We start from the raw sequence: 27,327 nt of genomic DNA on the forward strand, positions 1-27,327 counted from the left end.
GCACTGGCATAGATTAGATGCTGGCAGAGCCTTAAGCAGCCATCAAGTGAGAGCAAGGAGCAGCCAGAGAGGGAAAGAGCTTGCCTTCACCCCGGCAAAGTTTCAGCCTTTGTTAAATCAGAGGTCCAACATACAGACTCTGTGTGTGAAGCCATCCCAATCTCCAGTGAAGGAGGGCAGTTTGAGAGCTGCCACGGTAGTGCCAGTCTAGCGTTAACTCTAAACAGCAACAACAAAGGGTGCTTGTGTCATTTGGAAAGGACCCACCTGCTTCTCTGTACCCAACTCCTCCGGTGAAGGAAGCGTGTCGCATTGGAGAGGGCACCATCCAAGCCAGCAGGAAACTTACTCCCTCCTCAAGGAACTTGGCATGAGCAAACTGGGGCAATAGAAGGTGCTTTTTACTTGAGAGAAGGGGGTGACATGATAGAAGAGTATAAAATGATGTGTGGCATCGAGAATGGTTTAAACCAGGGGTAGGCAACCTAAGGCTTGGGGGCCGGATGCAGCCCAATTGCCTTCTCAGTCCTGTCCGTGGACGGTCTTGGAATCAGCGTGTTTTTACATGAGTAGAACATGTCCTTTTATTTAAAATGTGTCTCTGGGTTATTTGTGGGGCATAGGAATTCGTTCATTCCCCCCACCCCCATACAGTGGTACCTTGGGTTACAGACGCTTCGGGTTACAAACACTTCAGGTTACAGACTCCGCTAACCCAGAAATAGTACCTCGGGTTAAGAACTTTGCTTCAGGATGAGAACAGAAATCGCACAGCGGCACGGCAGTGGCAGTGGGAGGCCCCATTAGCTAAAGTGGTACCTCAGGTTAAGAACAGTTTCAGGTTAAGAACAGACCTCCGGAACGAATGAAGTTCTTAACCCAAGGTACCACTGTATAGTCCGGGCCCCCACAAGGTCTGAGGGACGGTGGACCAGCTCACAGCTGAAAAAGGTTGCTGACCCCTGATTTAAACCATCCAAAGCAACTGAAGATGCTACCATCAGCCGCTACCATTCCTCCGTCCATGTCACCTATAGCTGCTCCACTTCCCACTGAGGGGTAAAACCTGAAGGGCTGCTTGTTACAGGAAATGCAGCTAATTCACTTTTCCTTGCTGCTTGGGAATATTTGGGGGGGAAACACATGCAAGACCAGGTTGGCGCTTGAAAACACTAGGAACGGGTGCCATCGGGTGCCCTCGTGTTCCCGTCCCCAGGAAGCAGTTTACTTTGAACAAATCTCATGCTAATGCCCTGCCAGTTGCCCGCGGCTTTGATCTTGACCAAGGAGGCCAAGAGATTAATTAGCAAGGATCCACAAGTGCAGGAGATGTCTCTCCAACCTTGAATTTCTAAAGACAAAACAATGCGCACACAAACAGGCGCACAGGCACACACAGGGGGCAGCTCCCCAGCATGGGGTCTGGGGGGCTGGACCAAGCTCTGTGCAAAGGCCGTTTGAAGAGGCTCCAGTGTAAAATTAGCTAATTAATTGCAAAAGAATGGAAATTAAAGCCGGCATAACTTACGCTCTCTCTTTTTCAGAGGGATGTGTCAGAGAGAGGCAGATGCATTTGCAGGAGAAATTTGGGCAGCATAGAACTCAGGAAGTCACCTGTTCCAGGGTTGTTAGGGGGACGAAAACAAACCACCACTCAGTGTCAGATTTGGAGCCCCCAACATGGTAGGCTGTTGCTCTTTTCACCTCGCCTCTTTGTTCCCAACTCATCCTCATTCCCCATCCTCATTACCACTGCGTCTCACTGCACCTGCAACAAAACACATGGTTCCCTGTTTCCAGCATGAAATGGTCTTCATTGTTGCTTAAGGCCTGCTAAGTACCTGGTATACCCCAAACCCCTGATCAGAGAGATGCCTGAGTGCATGTGGCTATTTTAGAATATTATCCAACAAGTGGATGTTTTGAAAGGCCTGCTAGGATGCAACCACAGAACCTAACATTTAGTCTTTTAAAGGGGGGGGGTATTGTTTTGTTGGTTATTATGTTATGTCTTTTTGAATTTCTATACCAGGGTGGATAAAAACCAATGATTTTTTTTTAAAAAAAATTGTAACCTTATTGGAGTGCACCAGTTGGGTCTGCAATGCTCCGGGACAGGAGGAAGGAAGTCAAATGACACCGAGTTGGTTCAAAGAAAGAGTTTATTCTGCTCTCCGGATAGCAGAAGGCACTTGTGTGATCAAGTCCACAGCAAGTCCAAAGAAATGAGAAGTTTCATGCAGTATATACCATATTTTTCGCTCTGTAAGACGCACCAGACCACAAGACGCACCTAGTTTTTGGAGGAGGAAAACAAGAAAAAAAAATATTCTGACTCTCAGAAGCCAGAACAGCAAGAGGGATCGCTGTGCAGTGAAAGCAGCAATCCCTCTTGCTGTTCTGGCTTCTGGGATAGCTGCGCAGCCTGCATTCGCTCCATAAGACGCACACACATTTCCCCTTACTTTTTGGGAGGGAAAAAGTGAGTCTTATAGAGCAAAAAATACGGTATATCCTCCAGACACCCTCTTCCCCCTTCCTCAGTCACGTCAGCTTGTATACGCAGGTTGACATCACATACGTTCCTGCTCTGGTACTCTTAACCATAAAATGATCTTCCTTCCTGTACTTCTGACCATAAAAGGATCTTCCTCTTCCTACTCGTATCTGGGAAGAGGTCATAATCTCCGGGAACACGCTTTTGGCGTTTTCCCCGGACATCGGTCCCCACATATTTTGTGGTGAGCACATAAGATAAAGTATTGACGTGTTTTCTTTGTTCCCCTAAAAAGCCAGGGTCATCCCTTGCCATGGCTGATAAAGGAGAGAGCTTGTTTATGCAATTGTGTCCTTATTTTGCTTTTGCTCAACAGCTCAAGTTTTATGCATTTTAAAATGATTTCTTTTGAAAGAACAAAAGGGGGGTGAGTCAGTTTTAAACTTGCTACACAGAAACCCATTCCTTCAAAATCAGATTATTATTTTTTAAAAACCACAGATTTTTTAAAAATTTAAATCAGTTTTTTTATTATTTAAATTGGATTTTTAAAATAAAATGCTTTTGGAGGAAAAAAAATCTTTCTAAAGATAGTAATCTATTTAAGTTACATTATAGCCCAAAAGCTATTCATCAGGAAAAAGGATTTGTTTTAAGTTTTTCATGTGTCTAAGTTGGTTTTTAAGGAAATTGTTATTAAGGAAATGATTATTTTTCTCCCTCCAAATATAAACAGTTAACTAATTAAACCTCGCAATAATTTCATAATTATCTATGTATTTCTAATAGTATAACCATTTAGTGCATTGGTAGGCAAACTAAGGCACAATCAGTCCCAATTGCTCAATTGCCTTCTGGATCCGGCCTGTGGGCGGTCTGGGAGTCGCCACGTGGATCGCCAGCGCATGCATTATTTCCCTCTCCTTCACATGCCTCACTCCCTCCCTCCTCCTGGCTTCTCCCCGCCCTGCCTAGAGGAGGAAGGGGGCTGGGCTTTGTTAGTGTCAGCAGCAGCAGCGCTCAAGCTGCCGCCATTTTAAGCAGCCCCTCTCCAGAGCCCTTTTGTGCACTGCTCATTGTCCCATCGCTGCCGCCAGCCCCTGCCGCTCGCAAGACACAGATAAGCAGCCACCGGGGCTTGTCGTGCTCTTGCATCATTTTTTCCCCCTTCAAAATATAGTCCGGCCCCCCACAAGGTCTGAGGAACAGTGGACCGGCCCCCTGCTGAAAAAGTTTGCTGACTCCTGATTTAGTGCAAAGTGAAGGGCACAATTCAGCCAGTGTTAAGCACATTTAAAATGTCGGTTCATAAGACCAGATCCCAAACCCAAAGGTCAGTTAATGGTGTCTACACTATGTCATTGCTACAGTTAAGAGATAAATTCATTCCCAATTTGCACTTCCTTGCCTAATTCAAACTTTCCAAGCCAACACCCAAACAGCACTATATTTCAAAATTTTACCCTTCCTCAAATTTTGCAACACAAAAACATGCAATGAAAATGGGTACAAAAAATGTGTGTGTTGTTGAAAATAATATACAAAGATGCATCATATTGTGCAGAATTGCTTGCGCAATTTTGTACATTGAGCAAAACTGCATGCATAAATGTATGCAGTCAGAGAAATGTGCTCAAAAATGCATTCAAATGTTTCTGCACAAAAAGGATGTCTTCCTTTTTTTAAAAAAAAAATCACAAACCATTGGAGGAAAGAGATAAATTAGAAACCAGAATTGACAGTTTTGCCCATTCTCAGTCCTCACCACAGCAGAAGTCGGTGTCAAGCAAAACATACCTTAAGGGGAAGGGAGGAGAATCCAGAGTCTTGCTTTTCTGCTTTGCCATCTGAAGGGGATAGTGCACAAGCTGTTCATCTCCAGTGAAATAAATTACATGGGAAACCGACAGCACCTGGAGAGAGAAAATAAGCAAAAGCTGTGAGACTAAAAAATTAACCTTTCCTCGAGTGAAAAAATAAGTGGCATCACAACTTTAAAGTTGGCATGTTTGCCCCTAAGCAATTCTAAATTTTATCCAAGGTGGGTTTTTTTCAAAAAAAACAGGCTAAACCATTTTAACCCTCTCTCCCAGATAATACAAGCAGTGAACTAAGAGACACAAAATTCCTAACCAGCCAAACCAAAAGTCAGAATATGCCTCACAGCCCCCTCAAAAGCCAGGTGAGGAGATATCGCTCAATTTCCAAGGGAGAAAATTGTTCTTCATCCATGGAGCCATCACTGCAAAGGCCCTGCTTCTGGCAAATAGCATTCTACCTTCCTGCATGGATGGAATGCAAAGCAGAATTGGATCTGAGGAACGTAGGCAGCTGCCTTGTAAGAAGTCAGACTATTGGTCCATCTAGCCAAGCACTTTCTGCTCTGACAGGCCTCAGCTCTCCAGGATCTCAAGCAGAGAAGAAACCTTCCTATCAACTGCTGCTGCTTTATCCTCTTTGCTGTAGGTGCCATAGGTGGAACATGGGACCTTCTGCATGCAAACAATGGGTTGCAATCTCTGCAGGGGCTGAAACAGGGTGTGGGGGCCCCATGGGCCAAGGGTTCATCTTCCACTTCTGTGTCATGGAAGGTATACACAGCACAACAGACAGGAAGCAAGATAAGAACTTTATTGTCTCTCTCAAACAAGAACAGCAACAAGAAACTCCACATGGAGTCTGTCGCAGGAAACGCCCCCCCCCCCCGGCAATCATTCAGTTTGTACAAACACGACACACACACTCACACATGACATATGTGACGTTTCTGTTATAAATTCGTAGTAAATCAACCGTACGTCGGATTTACACCGGTCCACTTTTATTTTGCTCCATGAAGGAAGGACTATCAAAGGGGGATGGTTTGGTACAGGACGGCCATAATCCCTTAAGCGCACCAACACATACACAGGAGCCCTACCCAGTTGGCATGACAATCTTGATGGTCCCAGACAGAAGACTATCAAGGTCACAATGGACTTGCATATGGGAGTGGATTCAACATGGACTGGAACAAAGGACAATGACCAGATCTTCCCTCTGGGGGCAGGAAACTGCCAGCTCCCCTTTGTCCTCTGGAAATGACTCATGGGGAGGGGGAGAGGAGGAACCAGCCAGGTGACAAGATACTCAGGTTACCTCCACAACTCCACCCTCAACCCCTCCCTTTTGTGATGTGTCAAAGATGTAGTCGTGATGTAGTTGTGATGTAGTTCTAGGGGTGTAGTTTGGGGGATTAGTAACTAATAAAGTTGGGGTCTTCTTTTGTTCTGGGCTTCCATTTTGTTTCACCTGGTGGCAGATGGGAGTCCTGTTGCAACAGTCTTCAATAAAGACCAAGCCTACTGGCTGCTGTTTTGCTCTGGTATTCCTAGCTGGTGTCCTTGTTTTTTTTGTCCAAGGGAGCCCTCGGATTTCTCCATTAACAAGTTCATCCTCAGAGCGAGGATTGTGCAGCAAGAGTCTGTAGGGTCACCCGGGTTTCTGTTGCTGCTGCATCAGCAGAAATTCAAGGTTGATGGAACAGCAATAAAAGGTTGGGAGTGACATTTACTGGGTCACCTTAGGCAGCTGGATGTCTTCAGCCGAGGCTGTTTGCTGAGAGTACAGGGAAACCTCGGCTTCCACAATCACATTTTTCCTTGCTGTGCCTTTGTTTTCTAATCTTGTGCTGTAGCTCTCAAAAATACCAAATGTCTTTGGAAAAGATGCCCAAATGGGCACGCCAACTTTCTCTCTTGCAATCTGGCGTTTCCCCAGAACATGAGAGCCTTGGAAAGATGAGTGCCTCATAATAAACCATATGCTCAATATCAGTTTATCTCTCGATGCCAAGGCTTGCCTGCTAAGAAAGAAAGCCCAGTGGGGGGGAGGACATTTAAAGCAAAACCCAACCACAACTAATAATGCTATTGCCTATGTTTGAAATGTAGCTCTTCAACAGCTGTCTTGCTACCTGGTAACCGTACAGCAGTTACCAGAGACGCAGGTGGTGCTGTGGGTTAAACCACAGAGCCTAGGACTTGCTGATCAGAAGGTCGGTGGTTCAAATCCCCGCAACGGGGTGAGCTTCCGTTCCTCGGTCCCTGCTCCTGCCAACCTAGCAGTTCAAAAGAACGTCAAAGTGCAAGTAGATAAATAGGTACCGCTCTGGCGGGAAGGTAAATGGCCTTTCCATGTGCTGCTCTGGTTCGCCAGAAGCAGCTTAGTCATGCTGGCCACATGACCCGGAAGCTGTATGCCAGCTCCCTCAGCCAATAAAGCGAGATGAGCGCCGCAACCCCAGAGTCAGCCACGACTGAACCTAACGGTCAGGGGTCCCTTTACTTTTACCTTTTAACCATACAGCACCACTATGGGCTGCAACAGAAGCCACTGTTGCTGGGCAGATTAAAGGGAGGAACCCATTGTTAATAATTACTGGGTGTAATAGGTATGAGTTACTCGTGCGTAAGCTGGTGCCTTTCTTGGTTAATTTCCCTTGTTAAACCTTCCTGACTGCGCAGCCCCTTCTTCCCGTGGCTGCCTCAGTCACTGGCAGAATCCGTCAGTGGCCGTTTCTTGAACCTCTTCCAACATAAAAGTTGTTTGACACCCAGTCTCCTCCTCCTCTCACTGCGCGGGAGTCTTCTGCGCAGGGAAGGCGTGGGTAGCGGAGGACCTGGGCTCTCCTCACTGATGTCCAGTGAAGAGTCCTGGAGCCCTCTCTCCAATTCCCCCGTCTGCCCCCCTTTATCCCTGGTGTTGCGCTGATTGGCTTCCCCCTCTACTGAGCTGTTTCTCCCCCTGCTGGGTCCTTCGCCAGCATCATCTGGGAGCCTCCCCTTCGCCTCTCCCTCCGATGTCAGTTCCCTGACACTGGGACTTTGTGACTGGACATGGGAGGGCAGCTGCTGCTGTTCTTGGTGTGAAAAAGCAGCTTTTCTATTGTGGGCCCCTATGCTCAGAGGCTGAATGCTAGCCATTGGTAAGCATCAATGGGAGACCTTACCAGCAACATCTGGTTAGACATTGTTGGAAACGGAATGATGGGCAGGTGTCAGGCTTGGGCTATATGCAGCAGCCTGATGTGAGCTGGGAGCCATGGGACAAGCCAGTAGTCAGGACGAAAGAGCAAGTCTGGGCCAAAGGACAAACCCAGAAGCATGGCTGAAAAACAAGTTAGAAGCAAAAAAAGCAACCAACATGCTTAAGTCTAGTTAACACATGAAGGGGTTAACAGCATAGAGTAAACTGTCCTGCCAGGCTTAGTCCACTCCACCATCTTGGGAGGAAATAGGTAATCAAGGTTTCTCACTCAGTTCTCCCTCAGTCTACATATGAATTTGGTGTGTGAGGAGCTGTGAACTGCTCCTTTCAGACCGCGTGGCTCTCACAAGCCACTCTTGAGTTTTTATACCCATAATTTAGGAACTTTCACCACTTTGTAACTAAACCAAGTTTTACTGCCTGTGCAAATTTTCTGAAGCACATCAACCTGACCTTTGAGGAGTTTGTCTAACAGCCTATGTTTCCATGCTTTGCTGTATATTTTGTGATTTTAAATCTCTGCTGGGGTTCTCTCATCAAAGAGTACTTGCCCCAAATTTGGATCTTGGCATCCAGGAATTTTCCATCCTAAATATATGTATATTTTTGCACCAACAAGTTACACCAACACATACAACCCCTTTGTTCAAGCAAGCTGTGACACAAGGAGAGAGGAGATCTTGTCACAGAGGAACTCCTAAAATGTGGGGCGGGAGGGTATTGTGCCACAAGGCCAGAAGTGAGGGAGGGGGCCAGGGAAATGATTGCAAAATGGAATCCTGAAGAAATGTTTGAATCAACGAAGAACATAAGTCTCATTTTTCTCTTTCATTGGCTCACACCATTTTGGTGGGAGTCTTGGCAAACTGACAACATCTTTATCAAGATGGGTTTCTGCCTCGCTTTCATCCAGGCAACTGGGGAACCCCCCTCTGTTTCACACTGGTGCTGAGACACCAGCGTCCTTAGGCTCTGAAGGGGGGGGGGTAGAACCAGTATAATCAGATAGTTCACAGTGTAAGAGATGTTATCAGGATCTTGTGCAGACATTGCACCTCTGCCAGGGGCTCCTTTTAAACATGCCTCTATAATCAGATCCTACATATCAAAGCTACTGTGTAACCAGAACCCTCTACTATATATCTGGGTGCAGGTTTGCAAAAACACACTGTCAGCTCTGAAGATCCAGGTTCCTTGTGTATGTTTCTTTTCCAGGAACTCCCTGCCCTCGTGGCCACATCTGTAGGAGGAAAATGCTGATGTTAACCATTTTCACACACTGATTGGGCAATTGGCTTAAAAAGCCTGCCGTACCCACTTGATGATGTCTGGACCAGAAACCCCCTTGGGTTATCTAGAGTGACCTCTCTCCAAGGAAACTTGTTTGTGTTACCAAGTCATACTGTGTGCCAGAGTGTTTTGCTCACATCCTCTTTGCACAGATTTCGTTCTTGGTCCTAAGTGGCTGAGATCTGCTATTCTTTTCCAGATAGTGATTTGTTTTCTTTTTGCACAAAGATGTGTGGGTTTTTTCGGTTAAAAATTGTCTTTCTGCCTTTCATATCTCCAGGATTTTGAGGGCTATTAAAGAGTTGTATCAGCATCGTCTTTCAAACACACCACGAGGGTTGACTTCCAGAGGAGTAGCTGTGTTTGTTGCAGAAATAAACAGTAAAGGTGCGGCATTATTTATTATAATAGACACCAGCATTATTTATTACTATTATGGTATAAACCAAGAAGATCAAACCTATCCATTCTTAAGGAAATCAGCCCTCAGTGCTCACTGGAAGGACAGATCATGAAGCTGAGGCTCCAATACTTTGGTCACCTCATAAGAAGAGAAGACTCCCGAGAAAAGACCCTGATGTTGGGAAAGATGGAGGGCACAAGGAGAAGGTGACGACAGAGGATGAGATGGTTGGACAGTGTTCTCGAAGCTACCAGCATGCGTTTGACCAAACTGCGGGAGGCAGTGGAAGACAGGAGTGCCTGGCGTGCTCTGGTCCAGGGGGTCACGAAGAGTCGGACGTGACTAAATGATGGTATAAACCAGGGGTGGTCAATGTGGTGCCCTCTAGGTGTTGGATGGGGACTACATGCTCCATCTTTCCCCTAACCACTGGCCAGACTTGCTGGGGCAGCCAGGAGCTAGAGCAGGGTTCCCCAAACTTGGGTCTCCAGCTGCTTTCAGACTACAACTCCCATCAACCCTAGCTAGCAGGACCAGTGGTCAGGGGTGATGGGAACTGTAGTCGAAAAACAGCTGAAGACCCAAGTTTGGGAAACCCTGAGGTCGAGTTTCCTGTTTCGAAGCAAGACAATTCTAAGAAGTTTGGGATGGGAGCTGGTCCTCCAAATTGTCCGTCCTCCCCGATCTAAAATGTCTCCGTAAGAAATACAATTATGTCCTTCACAGAATGTCCAGCTTTCCCTCATGACCTTCCCACGATTGAAAAAAAAGGCTTCAGTGAAGCTGAAGAGATGGGAGAGTCACCGTGAACCAAGATGTAACAGATTATTTAATCATGATGTAGATATTTAAAGGTTCGTGAGCATAATGTGGGGTTCTAAAGGGTTAAATAATTCACAATAAGACTTTCAATAGCACTGAGAAGATCTCCAATCCATGCTTTGATGCACATGTCCAGAGATCTCCAACATGACACAAGTCTGACAATGTCATTGTTGCTGCACTAACGGCCTCTGCAGCATCCCCAAACAGCATAGCCTAGAAGCATCCCCAAGCCATGGTAGCATTCAGTGTACTTGCTCTAGGCCTAGGGCAGGAATAGCCAATGTGTTGCCCTTCACACGTTGTCAGACTACAGCTCCCACTAGCCCCAGCCAGCATGAGAAATGGTCAAGGATGATGGGAGTTGTAGTCCAACAGCCTCTGGAAGGCATTATGTGAGCTGTAGGGTTCTGTCATGTCTGCATGCTGATTATGTCATTGATCTCTTGTTGAGCTGGTTGGAACTTAGGCAAAATCAGTTCCAGAGACTGAAGTGGTTTGCTGCATCCCTTCTGGGTTTCACATCTCCTCCTGGTGTTTCGTGGAGTCCTGAATTCCAGCTAATCCTCTTTGAGCAGATTCCAACCATCTCCCAGGAAAGGCTTTATAACCAGCAATGAACAATTTTGACTGCAAGGCAATAAGGCAACTACTCAAGAACTCAAAAAGGGTCGCAGTGGTGAGAATCATCAACTGGAAATAGCAGGAGAAAGGTGACAGGTTTTTGGAGATGCCGTGCGGCCGTGTTGCTCAATTTGGGAGAGACATGTGCAAGTGCAACCAGCCAAGTTTTTAATAGACCAGAACTTATTAAATTAATATGCGAAATAATCAGATGGCATGATGGAACTTCCTTCTCCAAGTATTGCAGATGAGCCTGGGAGGCTGGGCAGTGCCAATGGATGACAGCATGGCAATGACTCAGAGAAGCATTCCTCCTGCTCCCATTTATGATTAGGGATGGGCCTTCTGGGCATCTGCGTATTTGCATACTCCCCCTTCCATGCTCTTCGGGGTTCATTTGCATGCCCATCAAAGCCATTCCAGGTCAGTTTGGCAGCTCTCCAAATTAGTATTATAATTTCTGACTTATTAAATTCAGACTTAGGACAGGCTTGAAAAATCCCTTTTTCCTCTTTAGTGCCCACTTAATGCTGTGCTACGATCTAAAAGGCTTCTCCCTATGATCTGCCAGCTGTGAAAAGCCAAAGCCCTTTATAATTTATAAATGGCAGGAGGGCTCCTATAGTCAGGGCCTGCCTGCATCCCTAAATGTATCCGAGTGGTTAAAGGAGGACATGTTGTACATAATACATAAAGATGCCTCCTCTTTTAACAGGGGTGGGAAACTGATTCCCCTCCAAAGGCCATATTGCCTTTCACACAACCATATGGGACTGCATGTCCATGATGGGCAACCACTAGGGTGGCCAAGTGCCCTATTTTGCAGAGGGCAGCCCACTTTTTGAAGGAGTCCTCCCCCCCATTATTATTTTATTAAGTTTCAACATTTTAAACATATACAGTGGTGCCCCGCAAGACGAATGCCTCGCAAGACGGAAAACTCGCTAGACGAAAGAGTTTTTCGTTTTGGAGGTGCTTCGCAAAACGAATCTCCTATGGGCTTGCTTCGCAAGACGACAATGTCTTGCGAGTTCCTGCGGGGGTTTTTTCCCTACCCCCCCCCCTTTTTCTAAGCTGCTAAGCCGCTTATCAGCTGATCCGATCAGCCAATAAGCCGCTAAAAGCCGCTAATAGCGCTAATAGCGCTAATCCGCTAATCCGTCAATAGGCTTGCTTCGCAAGACAAAAAAAAGCGAGACGAAGAGAATCACAGAACGGATTCTTTTCGTCTTGCGAGGCACCACTGTACAATCAAAACACAGTTTTGTCTTTTCTCTTATTTTTGTTGACTTTCCACCCCGTTTTCCATGGAGCTCTCCTTCTGTTGCACCCTCTCTTCTTCCTATTAAATCATAACCACTATATTATGATCTAGATACTTCTGTTGCTCATAGCTCAAATCCTGCTCATGGGTTCATATATTATAATATTTCTTAAAGCAGTCTGAAAAAGGCATCCGTTCTTCTGTAAAACACTGATCATAAGATTCTCTTAATTTTGCTAGTTCTGCATAGTCCGTTATCTTACTTATCCATTCTTTGGTGGGAACTTCTTTTTCCTTCCATTTCTGTGCATAAAGAATCCTAGCTGTTGTTGTTACATACATAAACAGTTTTAACATTTTCTTTGGGGTTTCTGCCCCTATAATCCCTATCAGAAACACTTCAGGATCTTTCAGTATGCTCATTTTAAACATATTTTTTATCTTATCATGTATCATTTCCCCAAATGCCCACGCTTTCTTGGATACCACCACATATGGAAAGGAGTCCTCTTTTTGATGGGCTAAGTTTGAAGATAACAAGCCCAGACACTGAGGTCCAGCGCCAAGGGCCTTCTGGCAGTTCCCTCATTGAGAGAAGTGAGGTTACAGGGAACCAGGCAGAGGGCCTTCTCGGTAGTGGCGCCCGCCCTGTGGAACGCCCTCCCTTCAGATGTGAAGGAAATAAGCAGCTATCTTCTCTTTAAAAGACATCTGAAGGCAGCCCTGTTTAGGGAAGTTTTTAATATTTAATGCTGTATTGTTTTTAACACTTGATTGGAAGCCGCCCAGAGTGGCTGGGGAGACTCAGCCAGATGGGCGGGGTATAAATAATAAATTGTTGTTGTTGTTGTTGTTGTTGTTGTTGTTGTTGTTGTTGTTGTTGTTAAAGCTCTAGAGTTCCCTACCAGGACAGACTTTGCTCGTGTGCTCAAGACATCGATTCCATAAAACATATTTTGTTGCACTGTGCAAAATATGAGCAAGCCAGGGCAGAACTGATACTACCCTTGCTGGTACCTTTCCCGGGAAAATCAGAGGCTCTCTATGTCAGGTTCCTATTGGAAGACCAGACAAATGCTAGAACATTAGCAGTGGCAAAGTTTTTATCAGTGGTTGCAAGAACCAGTGATCCCTAAATTCTGAACAAAATGCTTGTTTAACCTGGAGGTAGGCTGTATGAATTGTGTATTGCTTTGTGACGATTTGTTGGGTCTCTGGACCGTAATAAAGATTGTTGTTGTTGTTATTAAAGCTCTAAGAAGGAAGACCAGGAAGAGGTTCAGCATCATCCATTGCAGCTAGACAGCAGATAGAGCAGGCGCTTAAGTCACCTGCTCACAGTCTTCCCCACTATGCTGACCTGCATTGCATTTCTATTTAAACTGCTACAACTATTTCTAAATTTGCACCTAGACATATGAATTAGCACATGGACATTGTATGCCAACCTCTTTCCTCTTTTTTTGGGGGGGGGGGGCAGTAAGCGGCCACCCTATTCTCAACACCAAAGGAGTGGAGCTTATTAGGGACAAGGGATGCTATTTACCAGCAACTCCAGCTGGAGGTAAGTGTGACGGCAAACGGTGGTTGCCCCACAGTGGGAGGACCAGCAGGGGAACATGTAATTTGATACCCTGAGTCACAGCTGTGTGGTGCTCCCATGAGACTCCCGGCATCTTAGAAGATCCTCGTTTCTAAAGCTGCCCCTTCTCAAATTAAGCAGCGCAGCAGGTTTTTTCTTTTGAAAGTGACCTGGATGATAAATTATCTTTCCTGCTTCTGGGCAAACTTGTAGGAGAGATAGATGTTGTCTTGTAACCACCTATTTCCCTATGGGATTGATGCTGAGATGTTTCAGGAACAAGCTCAGAGACTGCTCTTCTGAGCAAGAGCAAAAACATGAAGGAGCAGCCTTTGTGAATGACGGTTTGCCAGGTACTGAAAGCAGATTTTTTTTCCCAGGTGAAAGCTGTCATGAGCTCAGCCTACACTCGAGTAGGACCCTGGTAGAGACACATGCCTGACTGGCATGTTCTCTCCTTCCTGGTCAATCGTTTGGGAGCTTCAAAAGCTTTCTTCAGCCCGAACATCACCGTGACTGATGCCAACCAACACCGGCACACTTAGGGATCCGCAGAGTTTGCGCACCTTGCATGACAGACCCCATCAACTCAGCATTTTGGCTAATCTACTTTATTTACATATAAACTCATACGGAGCACTGCAACATGGCTCCCTCTCTCTCTAGCATCAGACAGCAAAGAGAAAAAGAACAAAGGACAATAGTCCCACTTCACGGAACGCAGAAACACAAACATCTTGTCTCCGTCACTTCCCACTCTGTGGAGTCAAAACATATACCGTCATGTGATAGACAACAATCCCATGACTGCAATCATGGAACAGGAATTCTAACAAAAGCTACAGTCCATAACAGTTCAATTCAGACTCAGAAGTCAGATCCACTGAGTTCAATCAAACATCCTTCCAGCAAGCGTGTGTAGAATTGGAGCCTCAATTCATGCTTTAGAACAAGGATGGCCATTCAGCTGTTGCTGAATTACAACACCCATCATCCCCAACCACTGGACATGCTGAATGGGCCTGACTGACTGACTGATTTCTAGAAATGATAAACCGCTTGCTTAAAAAAACCACACACCACCAACTCAAGTAATGCACAAATCAAAATTATACATAAAACACAGCTAAAATCCCCAAACCAATTACAAAAAGATACATAAGACCATCATCATTAAGAATGATGCCTGAAACTGCCTCTAAGAACACCTAGAGGAATGGTCATAGCTCAGTGGTAGAGCATCTCCAGGAAGGACTGCCTGAAACCCTGGAGAACCATTACCAGTTGGCATGCACCAGGGCTGGGGTACCTGTGGCCCTCCAGATGTTGTTGGACTACAACTCCTCTTCTCATTACCTAGGGCAGTGATGGCCAAACTTGGCCCTCCAGCTGTTTTGGGACTACAGCTCCCATCATCCCTAGCTAACAGGACCAGTGGTCAGTAGTAGTAGTAGTAGTAGTAATAATAATAATAATAATAATAATAATAATAATAATAATAATTTACTATTTGTACCCTGCCCATCTGGCTGGGTTTCCCCGGGCGGCTTCCAACAAAGATCAAAAATACATAAAACATCAATCATTAAAAACGTCCCTAAGCAGGGCTGCCTTCAAATGTCTTCTAAACGTCAGGTAGTTGTTTATCTCTTTGACATCTGATGGGAGGGGGTTCCACATGGTGGTGATAGGAATTGTAGTCCCAAAATAGCTGGAGGGCCAAGTTTGGCCATCACTGATCTAGGGACTATGCTTGCTGAGGCTGATGGGAATTGAAGTCTAACAGCATCTGGAGGGCAGGTTTCACTATCTATAGTGTAGAGAATGCTGAGTAGATGGACCAATGTTCTGGTTCAGGCACCCCAAAACTCGGTCCTCCAGATGTTTTGGGACTACAACTCCCATCATCCCTGACCACTGGTCCTGTTAGCTAGGGATGGTGGGAGTTGTAGTCCCCAAACATCTGGAAGGCCGAGTTTGGGGGTGCCTGGTATAGCAGGTGAGGAGATGCTTTGTTGTGGGGAATCACCAGTTCTGGACCAAGCAAGGAAAAGAGGTGGCCTTCAGAAGGCGCTCAAGGAAACAATATGATTTATTTATAAAAGCAACCCATTTTAATCATGTTGTGCTAAATGCATTTTTCAGCTTGTTTTTTTCTGTTGGTTCAGATGAAATGCATTAAGTGCAACAAGGGGAAACTGGAGTGCTTTTGTAAATCAATTGTATTATTTCCTTGAGGACCTTGCGATGTTTACCTCTTTTCTTTCTCGGGGTGGTGATATATGACCCTCTCCTCTGCACCACCTCCCCAAATGACCTCCCCTCCCCGCTCTCTCCAAAGCTGATTTGGGCCTTGCTATGCAGGGATGGGGAATAAACACAATAGCACAGTCACTTTGCATGAACTGCTTTCCTCTTTCCCAGCACAGCAATTCAAAGCAGCTTCCATTAGGGGTAGGAGACAAATTCGATTCACGTTTAAAGGTAAACCTACTAAATTTGTACTGCTTGAAATAATATGTGAACTAAAGCGCAGGCATCCTTCAAAATTCACACTTCTCTGAATTTTTCGATGCAGTTCTCCAGTGAAGAAATGTGTGAAAATTCACATATTGGTGAAAATAACCAGTTGCTGACCATGGCAGGAGGGGAAAGTGCTGTTGCACTGATGTCCATCTTTCAAGTTTCCCACGTCCATCTGGTCGGCCACCATGACAACAGGATGCTGAAACAGATGGACCACCATCTATGTTCACTTTCCATGAATGAAGACTGGGAGTCCGAAAAATGGTGCGGATGTGTAGCAGGGTGTGAGGAGCCAATAGGCCAAGCTTCAGAAGTTAGCTGCTTCACATTGCCCTGAAACTGATGTGGCAATCCTATATAGCTGCTTGTTTGTTTATATATACACTTACTTGGCCGCAGGTTCCACGGAACTCAGTGGGACTTCACAGTAGGCGCACATAAGATTGTGCTATGAATTTGAAGAGCACCAACCGGGTCTGGTTTTGTTTTTAAACTCGACTGCCAGCTAAGGAATCAGGTCTGACTTCAAGAGCTGCCCTGATGAACAGGCTGCGTGGGGCAGCATCTGAAGAAACAGAAAAGCTACAGTAAAAGCAGATAGCAAATGGCTGGAGGGGTGTGTTTTGCCCTGAGAGCAACCAGGGCTTCTAATGCAAACAGGCTGCTGAGCTGAGCACATCCGTGCTCACAGGCACACCCCTTCCCCCTTGCAGTACGGTAGGTATGGATACACAGAGATATTTATGTGTTCAGGCAAGGAGACGCCAATGGTTTCTGGCGGCTGAACAATAATCTTTTCTTCTCCTCCTGCCGGCACCGCCAAGCTTTCTGTAAACACCTAACCCCAAAAATGTGCCTGTGGATTTGCAACAGCGGGGTCTGTTCTCCCGCTGCCAAGCAACAATGTCACTCTTATTGACTCTTTCAAGGAAGGGGGGGGAGAGGAGAGGAGAAGAAAGGTGTTCTCTGGGGCCCAGCACAGCTGTACATGGATGCACGATGTGAATAGCAATTTTGAGCGCAGCCAGATGCGCATCTGAATCACATGCGACCTCTCTCTGCCCTCCAGCATCTCACTGGTGAAACTCCCACGTGCTGCTTTTCCGTTCCCACACCCGGGGTGTCTTTGCAAGCCCTACCCCCTTCCCACTATTTGTTGTTGTTTAGTCGTTTAGTTGTGTCCGACTCTTCGTGACCCCATGGACCAGAGCATGCCAGGCACTCCTGTCTTCCACTGCCTCCCGCAGTTTGGTCAAACTCATGCTGGTAGCTTCAAGAACACTGTCCAACCATCTCGTCCTCTGTCATCCCCTTCTCCTTGTGCCCTCCATCTTTCCCAACATCAGGGTCTTTTCCAGGGAGTCTTCTCTTCTCATGAGGTGGCCAAAGTATTGGAGCCTCAGCTTCAGGATCTGTACTTCCAGTGAGCACTCAGGGCTGATTTCCTTCAGAATGGAGAGGTTTGATCTTCTTGCAGTCCATGGGACTCTCAAGAGTCTCCTCCAGCACCATAATTCAAAAGCATCAATTCTTCGGCGATCAGCCTTCCTTATGGTCCAGCTCTCACTTCCATACATCACTACTGGGAAAACCATAGCTTTAACTATACGGACCTTTGTTGGCAAGGTGATGTCTCTGCTTCTTAAGATGCTGTCTAGGTTTGTCATTGCTTTTCTCCCAAGAAGCAGGTGTCTTTTAATTTCGTGGCTGCTGTCACCATCTGCCGTGATCATGGAGCCCAAGAAAGTAAAATCTCTCACTGCCTCCATTTCTTCCCCTTCTATTTGCCAGGAGGTAATTACACATGGCCAAAGCATCTTTGCTGCCCGACTCTGCACTTTATCTGTTTACTCTGCATTTCTGTGGGCTTTTAAATCCAAGAGGATGAGGGTTAAAGACACACTACCCAAAGAATTGAATAGGTCTTGCAATAGGTGATCTGCATTTCAAAACAAAAGTGGTAGGTGAAAGGGCAGATTGTGTGCTGGGTGAAGCCACATTCACACCATATATTTACAGCACTGTGATGACACTTTGAACGCTCAGTGCTTCCCTCCCCCCCCCAAGCATTCTGGGAGTTGTAGTTTGCTAAGGGTGCTGAGAGCTGTTAGGTGGCCCCTTTTCCCCTCAGAGAGCTACAGTTCCCAGAGCAGTTTAATACTGAATCGGTCTTCCCAAGGAATTCTGGGAACTGTAGCTCTGAAAGGAAGGAGGAGGAAGCAGGAAACACCACAAAACACACAAAATCAATGACATACAGTGGATACTCAGGTTGCGAATGTGATCTGTGAGGGATGCACATTCGCAACCCGCAGCATTCACAACCCACAGGGGAGCATCTGCGCAAGTGCGGGTTGCGATTCGGCACTTCTGCACATGTGCAAAATGAGATTTAGCAGTTCTGAGCATGCGCAACCGCCAAAACCCGGAAGTAACCCGTTCCAGTACTTCCGGGTTTCGGCGGGTCCATAACCTGAAAAAACGCAACCTGGAGTGTCTGTAACCCGAGGTATGATTGTACACAGAATAAACAAAAAATAAACTCCACAATGCTATCTCTATGGCTGTGGAAGATGACCTCATGCACAGATTAGCAGAATGAATGTGCAAAGGAATGTGCTTAGGAGGGAGTAGGAGCACAGTGGCGAACCTCGTCCTCTGATGTGTCTTCACTCCGCCATTGGCATGGTCTCTATGTGCCTCGAATCTGTATGCGTGTGGGTTCCTTTTTGCACGGCTCTCGCATAGGGAAGTGTACTGACAAAGGCAGGGCTTGCTCTCACACCCCCAGCTTCCTCACCTAGGCACATTTATTCTACACACATTTGGTGTCGTAAATTTTGCTCACGTGTCCAGCAAACAGAGAATTCTTCTTCTTCCCTAATCACAACTGAATGCTGGAAGGTTCGGGACAGATAGACCATGGAATCTGCTGTCACGAAAACTATGTTGATGGCTAGCAACTTGGATTGCTTTTAAATAGGATTAGACAGATTCGTGGAGGAGAAAACTATCCATGGCTACTAGCCAAGCCAGAGGGAGAACGTCAGTGAGTACCAGCAGCTGGAGGCCACAGGGGTGGAGAGCTGCTCTCGCACTCAGAACCGCTTGTGGGCTTTCCATAGGCACCTGGCTGTCCACTGTGAAAGCAGGAGGACGGACTTGATGGGCCACTGGCCTGATCCAGCAAGCTGTTCTTTTTTTTTTTTTCTTTTTACTATTTAAATATATATTTTTATTTTATTTTTATTTTGAGAAAGTAATAATCATAAATAAATAAGAATAAAAATGTGCACCCCACCCCAAGACCATTCCATCGTAACTATCCAACCTCCCAGAATTTCAACACCTCATGTGATGGTTCGACCTCTTTCCGTTTTAACAGTACAAATTCTACAAACACCCTCCATATCTCCTCAAAATCATTTCTCCTGCATATTTCCCATCTTACCTTAATGGCCCAAGTTAATTTATCATTAATAGCTATATCCCACACCTCTTTATACCATTCTTTCATTTTGTATTCTGCTTGCCCCTTCCACTTCCTAGCTATGATAACTTGTGCAGCTTTCAATAAATTTGTGAGCAATTGATAACAATGCTACCTCTGGACTTTTGGTCAGCTTTAACCCAGTGATTTCTGTGATCTCCCTAAACACCTTTTGCCAAAAAAAATTGTACATATTTACACCTCCACCACATGTGAACATAATTCCCTGTTTCCTGGCATCCCCTTCAACATAAAACCAAATATTCCTTGTGTATTTTATTAAATCTGACTGTTGTTAGATACCATCTCCAAACTAATGTATAATAATTTTCTTTTATTCTTACAGACAACATTTTCAACGAACGATTCTCCCATATTTCCCCCCAGCAGTTCTTGTGCCTTTGTTTTACATGACTACATCTGTGATGTACAATGTATATCCATATAAGTGAATGCATATGTTTTGTGGCTTTTCCATGTGCGTATCCGCATAGGTCCATTCATTCTTGTTACCACCTACATCCATGCACATGGCAGCATAAATGCATAAATGAGCTCACAGCATCACTCAAGCCTTATGGTAGGTGTGTCATTATCCACCTCTTACTTAAATGCTGCTTTAGATGCTCCAAACAGCTTCTTATACGTGAACTATTGTCTAGCAAAGTGTCCATACTTATTAGAGCTAATTATTTCACCTGCCACTGTTAGCTGCACTGAACTCCAGAGGGAAACCCATCAACAGTTCAGAGAGATTATAGAAGGGAAAAAATTGAACATGAATGTCATTTTGTCTCCAAGCTTTCCTAAGAGATGCATGTCTGCATATTTATTTTTGTGTTTAATTGCTACTCTGCCTTGCAATCCTGAAAGGCTCCCAAAGTGCCTTGCAGAAAATAATATTATACACTTATAATGAATGTTTGTCTGAGTGTATATCTCTCTGAAATTAAAAAGGGTCTCCTGTTTACCTGTTCACAGTAATCGAGGGAAAGCTAGAATATATACTGCAGATGAGGAAAGTTACCAGCAGGATGAAGGGGATGCCAGTGTGGTTTACAAATGGAGTCAAGGAAGCTATCAGAGGCCAGAACTGATGGCCTCTGGTGTAGACTTAGAGCAAATCAGCCTGCCAGGTCTCCTAGCCTTTACAGATGCAGGACGGACACCACAGGCAAAATTAAATTTCTGCGGTTTTCCAAAAGCAGTTTGTGGGCTTCATCAAACGTAGACTTCCCAAACTAAAGGTTGCCCAATTACAAAAACAATAGCAGATTTGAATTCCTCACACCCAAAAATGTATTTTTAAAACCCCTCACTAAAGAGATTTGAAAATAAATTAAATTTCATCCCCTAAGATGGCACGCCCTATTTTGCCTGGCCCAAGTTCTCCCAGTGAGCATCATGGCTGAGTGGGGACTTGAACCCTGGTCTTGCAGGTCCTAGTCTGATACTCTAACCGCTACACCACACTGACTCAGCCTAAGCCAGCCTAATTTCTGCTGCCTTCCTGTAGCTTACTTAATGGGGGTTTTCCCTACCAATATCTACAGCATAGCTGTCAAGTGTCCCTTATTTGAAGGGACAGTCCCTTATTCCAGCGCCATGTCCCGCTGCTGTTCCTTATTGATGGATGTCCCTTAAATGTCCCTTAAATGATGTCCCTTAAATTTCAAAGGAAGCAGCTCCTCTCCCTCCCTCCCTCCCTGCCGGCCAGGGAAGAGGGAAGCTCCAACTGTGTTGCTTGGCTGTGTTGTTCACCCTATAAGAAGTCTAAGAACGACTGGGGGGTGGAGCTTGCATGCCTTGTATGTGGCTAGTTAATGCAAGCTGAGGGGGTTTTTGAATGCTGGACGCCATTTTGTTGCACGTGATGCTGCAAACTTTGCAGTGCAAAGCCAGGCTGGGGAGCCATCTTAAGTTGAGGCTGCATAGGCCTTGTGGTGCATGTGATTCAGATTCTCTTCAGTTGAACCTCTGATTACAAAGTTGGTTGGACAGTGTTCTCAAAGCTACCAGCATGAGTTTGACCAGACTGCAGGAGGACAGGAAGACTGGAGTGCCTGGAACAGGTGAGGCTGCAGGTCCCTTATTTTGGCTGCTGGTCCCTTATTTTCAAGGCTGCTGGTCCCTTATTTTCAAATCTGTAAGTTGACAGCTATGAGCTACAGTTACTGATATCTGACACTATTATGGAAGACGCCGCATTCATACATCCAGACAGGGATATTGCAGATGAAGGAAGCCAGTCCAGTATAAGAGGAAATCTGGATCTTGAGTTTGAGGTTTCTGCATTGCGTCACCTTCGTTGCTCTGCGCAATGTGCTTCAGTTAACTTTTTAATCTCAGCAATACCTGTTGCGCTTCATAAATTGAGCACAGCCTCAGTCTAAAACCTCGGGGGGGGGGTGAGGGGCATTCCCACTGTCCCTTGCATATGTAGCCCGAAAGCTCAATAGCTTTGCATGAGGATTAATTCATTCCCCCTGTTTTATTCTGGCAGTCCTGTAACCTGAGAAACAGCGAGGCCTTCCTACTTCTGGCCTTGAAGAAATCCAATTAAGCAGCCCTTCTTGATCTTTGATGAAACCAAGAACAGCACGTAGAAATTCACTCTGTCATTTGAGCTACAGATACCTCATTTTGTCTGACTAAAGAGACCGTACTTTAAACACTTCCACTGCATCCTTACATTGCTTGCCTGATCGGTCATAATGCCAATAGGAAAATAGGAAACTGCCTCATGCTGAGCCAGACGATTCATACATCTTTGGCCTCTCCAAGTGCTGTTGGACTCCAACTCCCATCAGCCTCAGCAAACATAGCCACTAGATCAGTGGTTCTCAACCTGTGGGTCCCCAGATACTGTTGGACTACAACTCCCATCATCCCTGACCACTGGTCATGCTGGCTAGGAATGATGGGAGTTGTAGTCCAACAACATCTGGGGACCCACAGGTTGAGAACCACTGCACTAGATTATGGTTGCCGTCCAATAAGGTCCGATGGCCCATGGGTTCCCCATCCCAGGTCTATGGTGACTGGCTTTCCAGGGTTTCAGGCAGGAATCCTCCCAGTCCTACCTGGAGATACCGGGGAACAAACCTGGGGCCTTCTGCATCCAAAACAAATGCTCTACCACTGAGGTGCTCCTGGAGGCAGTTCCATGCATCGTTTTTAATGATGATGGTTTTATGTATGGTTTTGTGATTGGGTTGGGGGGTTTAAGCTACATTTCATACATAATCTTATTTTTTACACTGCCTGGAGCATTTTTCTTTTGATCAAGCCGTTTATCATTCATAAAAAAAATCCATCTATCCATCAGCCCCATTCTGCAAGTCCAGTGGTCAAGGTGTAGTCCAGCAACATCTGGAGGTCCACAAGTTCTTCACCCTACCCTAAAGGTTGAATGGAGGCTCCATTCCTACACACACTTACCTGGGAGTAAGCTCCATTGAACTCAGCAGAGCTGATTTCTGAGTCAAGGTGTCTCAAAATGACCTGCTGCAAATCACAGCTCTAAAATCTGCTTTCAGTGCCAAACTTGCATTGTCTACACTGACTGGCGGGGGGGTGGGGGTGGCGTTCCATTAACAGGTCTCTCCTAGCCCTATCCAGAGAGGCCAGGGATTAAACCTGGAAGCTTTTGCATGCAAAGCATGCGACCTGCCATTCAGCTTTGGCCCTTCACACCAGTTCTATAGCTCCCCACACACAAACTGGGTCTTCAGCAGGGTCATCAGCATCCAGGAGGAAAAGGGTGTGCAAGAGCAGATTTGGAACATTTTTGGGTGGCGTGGGCATGGCCAGAGTAGCTCATGGCTCCAGCTCATGGCTCCAGCCTTCTTACGGATCCTTGGCACAACCAAATGCATCAGTTCCACCAGGACACATACACTGGCACAAAATTAAACGCCAACATTGTGCTAATCCCTCAGTGGCTAGGTGAGGTCACTATTCTAGTAAGAGGGTAAGGATAGCTCATGGGAAGAGCTGGAAACCATATTTTCCCTCCTTGTGTGTGAAGCTCCAGAGCGTGGGAAACATGAGGCACGTTCGTCATCTCACAGATCAACCCAGCGAGCCAAGAGCGAAAAGCACAGAAGCATTCGTCACTCGGAATGGATCGCGCTCTCCTGCCAGATGCCTGCCTGCAATTATTTAAGTTAAATATTATGTTTCACTAACTGAAATATATATAATTAATAAACACTTCCCTCTCCTTTTCCCTTTCTCTTTAGATTAATTCTTGCCGCAAAGATCTAATTGCAGAAATAAATCTCAGTTTCACCCTATATCAACGCACAAGAGAGAGTCAGCAGGAGCAGGAATGTGTGTACAAGGGTCTGCATGCTGGTTTCCATGATGGGAAGTAGAATTTTCATATAGGAATTATATTTTCCTCTAGGCTGAAGCTGCAGTCTATAAGAACCCCTGACTGTTAAGCAACTTGATTGGATCTGAATGTAGAAGTAGGAATAGGTAAATCTGTCACTTTTCGTTTCTCCCAGTTTCTCCACTCCCCCAATCTTAAGGTCACCCTTCTGCATTTCCACATCAGTTTGCAATTATAAAAAACAAAATTATGAAAATTCATCAGAATTTTAATGCAAATTTCTCCTAATATGCGCACTTTGGGCATGCAGTTTTTCCTAATACACCTTTTTTTAAAAAACAAAAACAAACCCTGTTTCCCCTAATATAGTAAATGTCTGTGTTATTCTACATTTTTATGCACACTTTATGCAAGAATTAAATGCATTTTTGCAAAATTCAAAGAAGTGCGAATTTTGAAGGATGGCTATGTTTTGGTTCTCTTATTGGTTCCGAAAGTGCAGATTGTGCCATTTCTGCTTTGAATGTGAACTGAATAGAATTTATCCCCCATTCCCCCTTAGAAGACCCACCAGAATCAGCTTAAGTCCTGTTGATTTCAATAGGTCTACTCTAAGCATGACTACATCTGGATCCAATCCCTTGTAACCTGGGTATAACCAGGGAAAGGTCTGTTTCCTTCTACACAATTTATGATTTTGGTGCATTTATCTTGGAGGTCACTTTTGCAATGTCAATTGCATGGGGCTCCCAGACTGCAGCTAGGATGAATAACTCTGGTTATAGCCACATCATACATTTAAAGTACATTTAGTGCTGATGGCTTCGCCCAAAGAAGACTGTAATGCACTCCCTCACAACTACAACTCCCAGTTTCAATCTCTTTTTAGTCCATTGTGATTTGAACTTTTTGAAAGTCTTACTGTTGTTCATTTTTCTCAGTGATATTTTTATTCTTTGCTTTATCATTTTTGCAAACAACTTTGAGGTTGGTGGGGTTTTTTTTTTTACAGTCAAGTGCTATATACATTTTATGAAATAAATAAATGCATAAAGTGTTGTCCCATCTCCCTTCCCTCATCTCAAAAGACCAATCTGTGGGGGAAGTGAGTTTGCTGTGCAGGGTCACACACTCACAATCAACTGCAATTGTGCAACCTAAATTTGCCAACCTGTGACTGAATCCCACCCCAAAAGAGTGGCAGTCTGGGAGCACCTTTAATGTGGTCGGGGAGGAGAATTTCTGGGTCGCAATCTTGCTACCTTAGATTTATACACACTGGTATGTCAAGATGTTAGCAGACTGCCAGCTCTTCTGAATCTGATTCATGAGTACTTTCCATCTTCCCATTTGACTTGTGTGAGATTATTCCTGCACACAGTCATACTGAAATATGGGAAGGGGCCCATTCTCTACACTGTGGAATAAATCTTCCATCAGGGCTGAGTTGTTGATGATGATTATTTAGATAGCTAAGAGTAGTTGCTCATCTAAACTTTTTGCACTTGGCTAAAGACATGGTTTGCCTTGCCTGTTGTGCAAAGCCCACGCATACAAAAGGTTCTGTCTCTTTTAAATGCACGGAAGCAGGGCTGTGTGTGCATAGAAGTTTCTGTTCTGGGAAGTCAGAGTTTTTGTAGAAGTCTTAGAAGCATAGATCTTTAGCAGTTCCTCAAAGCAAGAAGGCCGTGGATTTGTTCCAAGACGAAAACAGTTGAATCATCCTGTCTTGTATAACTTGAGATCGTTTGCATGCAGACAATCTTATAAGATCTACAACCCCTTCAACTTTATGAGTACATATAAATATACTTATGTAGGAGGTGTGTGCGCTTAATCATGCCGGCACTTCTTCTGATCCAGCAATTTCAATGCTGGCCAGGGACCAGATCGCAAATCGAACTCCCTGGAGTATCAAGCAGAGAGGATTCCTTTCTCCAGCTCCATCAGTGGGACTTCATATATGCTAAACATTTATCTCCTGTCTCTATTTACCAGGGACAGTGCCTATAACTGCATTACGTGTGACAAATCGTGTCCTCCCTAAAAGAGGGCACGTGTTGTGGTGAGACCTGGAGACTGACCTCCTGTGTTGTGGGTGGGTGAGATTGGACAGCCACAACACCCGATTGGTAGGTCCCTCATTGTTGGGTTCAATCTGGCCAATGGGGCACAGTCCAAACAGATTGAGGGACCTTTATATACCCATGCATGTGACACAGAGCTTCTTCTTTCGGCGTGTGCATTGGAACACCCGTCCAATGCCTACTTTTAGGGCATTTTGCAATTAGCCTTGCTATGCTGTTGTGTGTCGTCTGTCTTTGGGACAGGGGCACAGCAGGAATTTCCCCACTTGTCTGATTGGCTGTTGCCATTTGGGTTTCACCTGCCGTGTAGCAAATCGTCACAACTTGTAAGGTTATGGATAGGCACTGGTTCAGATGATAGGGATGGGAGAACGGTCTCGCCATCCCTATGTGAAGGGTATTCCATTAAAGGAATCCAGGGGCTCAACTGGTTTGGTCAACCCCCGAGAAGGGGTTGTGCCCATGCCTGAGTCCAGGGGGGCATCTGGGTGGTGAAGATAGTCTGTTCCTGGCTTTTTGCCTACTCAGGTGTTCACCCTTGGCTGACCTATGCTGGTGCCCTGGGCCAGCGCTGCCTGCAAGGGTACAGGGAGCTAGTTGTACCAGAGCCTATGCAACCACTCACCTTCTGTAATCAATAAAGTTGTGGCCTAAATTCTGCCAAAAACCAATACTAAAATTTGAATCAAGTGTGTCTTTATTTAGAGGGGAGGTCTCTGGGTCTGAACATGCAAACTGGTCTCTATTTTGTCCATATTTTGCTTTTAAAGACATCTTAATGTGACGCTAGGGACGCAGGTGGCGCTGTGGGTTAAACCACAGAGCCTAGGACTTGCCGATCAGAAGGTTGGTGGTTCGAATCCCCACGACGGGGTGAGCTCCCATTGCTCAGTCCCTGCTCCTGCCCACCTAGCAGTTCGAAAGCACGTCAAAGTGCAAGTAGATAAATAGGTACCGCTCCAGCAGGAAGGTAAACGGCATTTCTGTGTGCTGCTCTGGTTCACCAGAAGCGGCTTAGTCATGCTGGCCACATGACCTGGAGGCTGTACGCCGGCTCCTTCGGCCAATAAAGCGAGACGAGCACTGCAACCCCAGAGTTGGTCACGACTGGACCTAATGGTCAGAGGTCCCTTTACCTTTACCTAATATTCTTAGACTTGCAGATTCCCAGACTTGCCGTTCTTGAGGGGCTGAGGAAGCGATGGTGCAGTTAGCTAAGTTTAGACTCCAGATATGATGGCCTTAAACCCCACCTCTTTCAGTTGTAATATGGGCATTCCTTCACTTACTTTTCAAGGTGCGAAGCTAGCCACACTGCTTTGGGGGTCCCCTTCCACTCATTCTGATTAGTGGGGCCACAGAATTCTGCTCCAGA

General features: G+C 45.5%; 1 long non-coding RNA gene across 1 annotated transcript in view; it reads right to left on the minus strand.

The window, feature by feature from the left end:
* Positions 1-1,594: 1,594 nt before the first annotated feature.
* The window catches only part of LOC310693712, a 45,629-nt gene continuing 19,896 nt past the window's right edge, over positions 1,595-27,327 (minus strand). Inside the window, exons 2-3 of the long non-coding RNA XR_014519354.1 lie at positions 4,295-4,410; positions 1,595-1,768 (exon numbers count right to left, since the gene is read on the minus strand). This is a non-coding gene — a long non-coding RNA (uncharacterized lncRNA). The remainder of the gene's footprint in view (positions 1,769-4,294; positions 4,411-27,327) is intronic.

The sequence above is a fragment of the Podarcis liolepis genome (assembly GCF_965112155.1).
Source record: "Podarcis liolepis genome assembly, chromosome: 14".
NCBI lineage: Eukaryota > Metazoa > Chordata > Lepidosauria > Squamata > Lacertidae > Podarcis > Podarcis liolepis.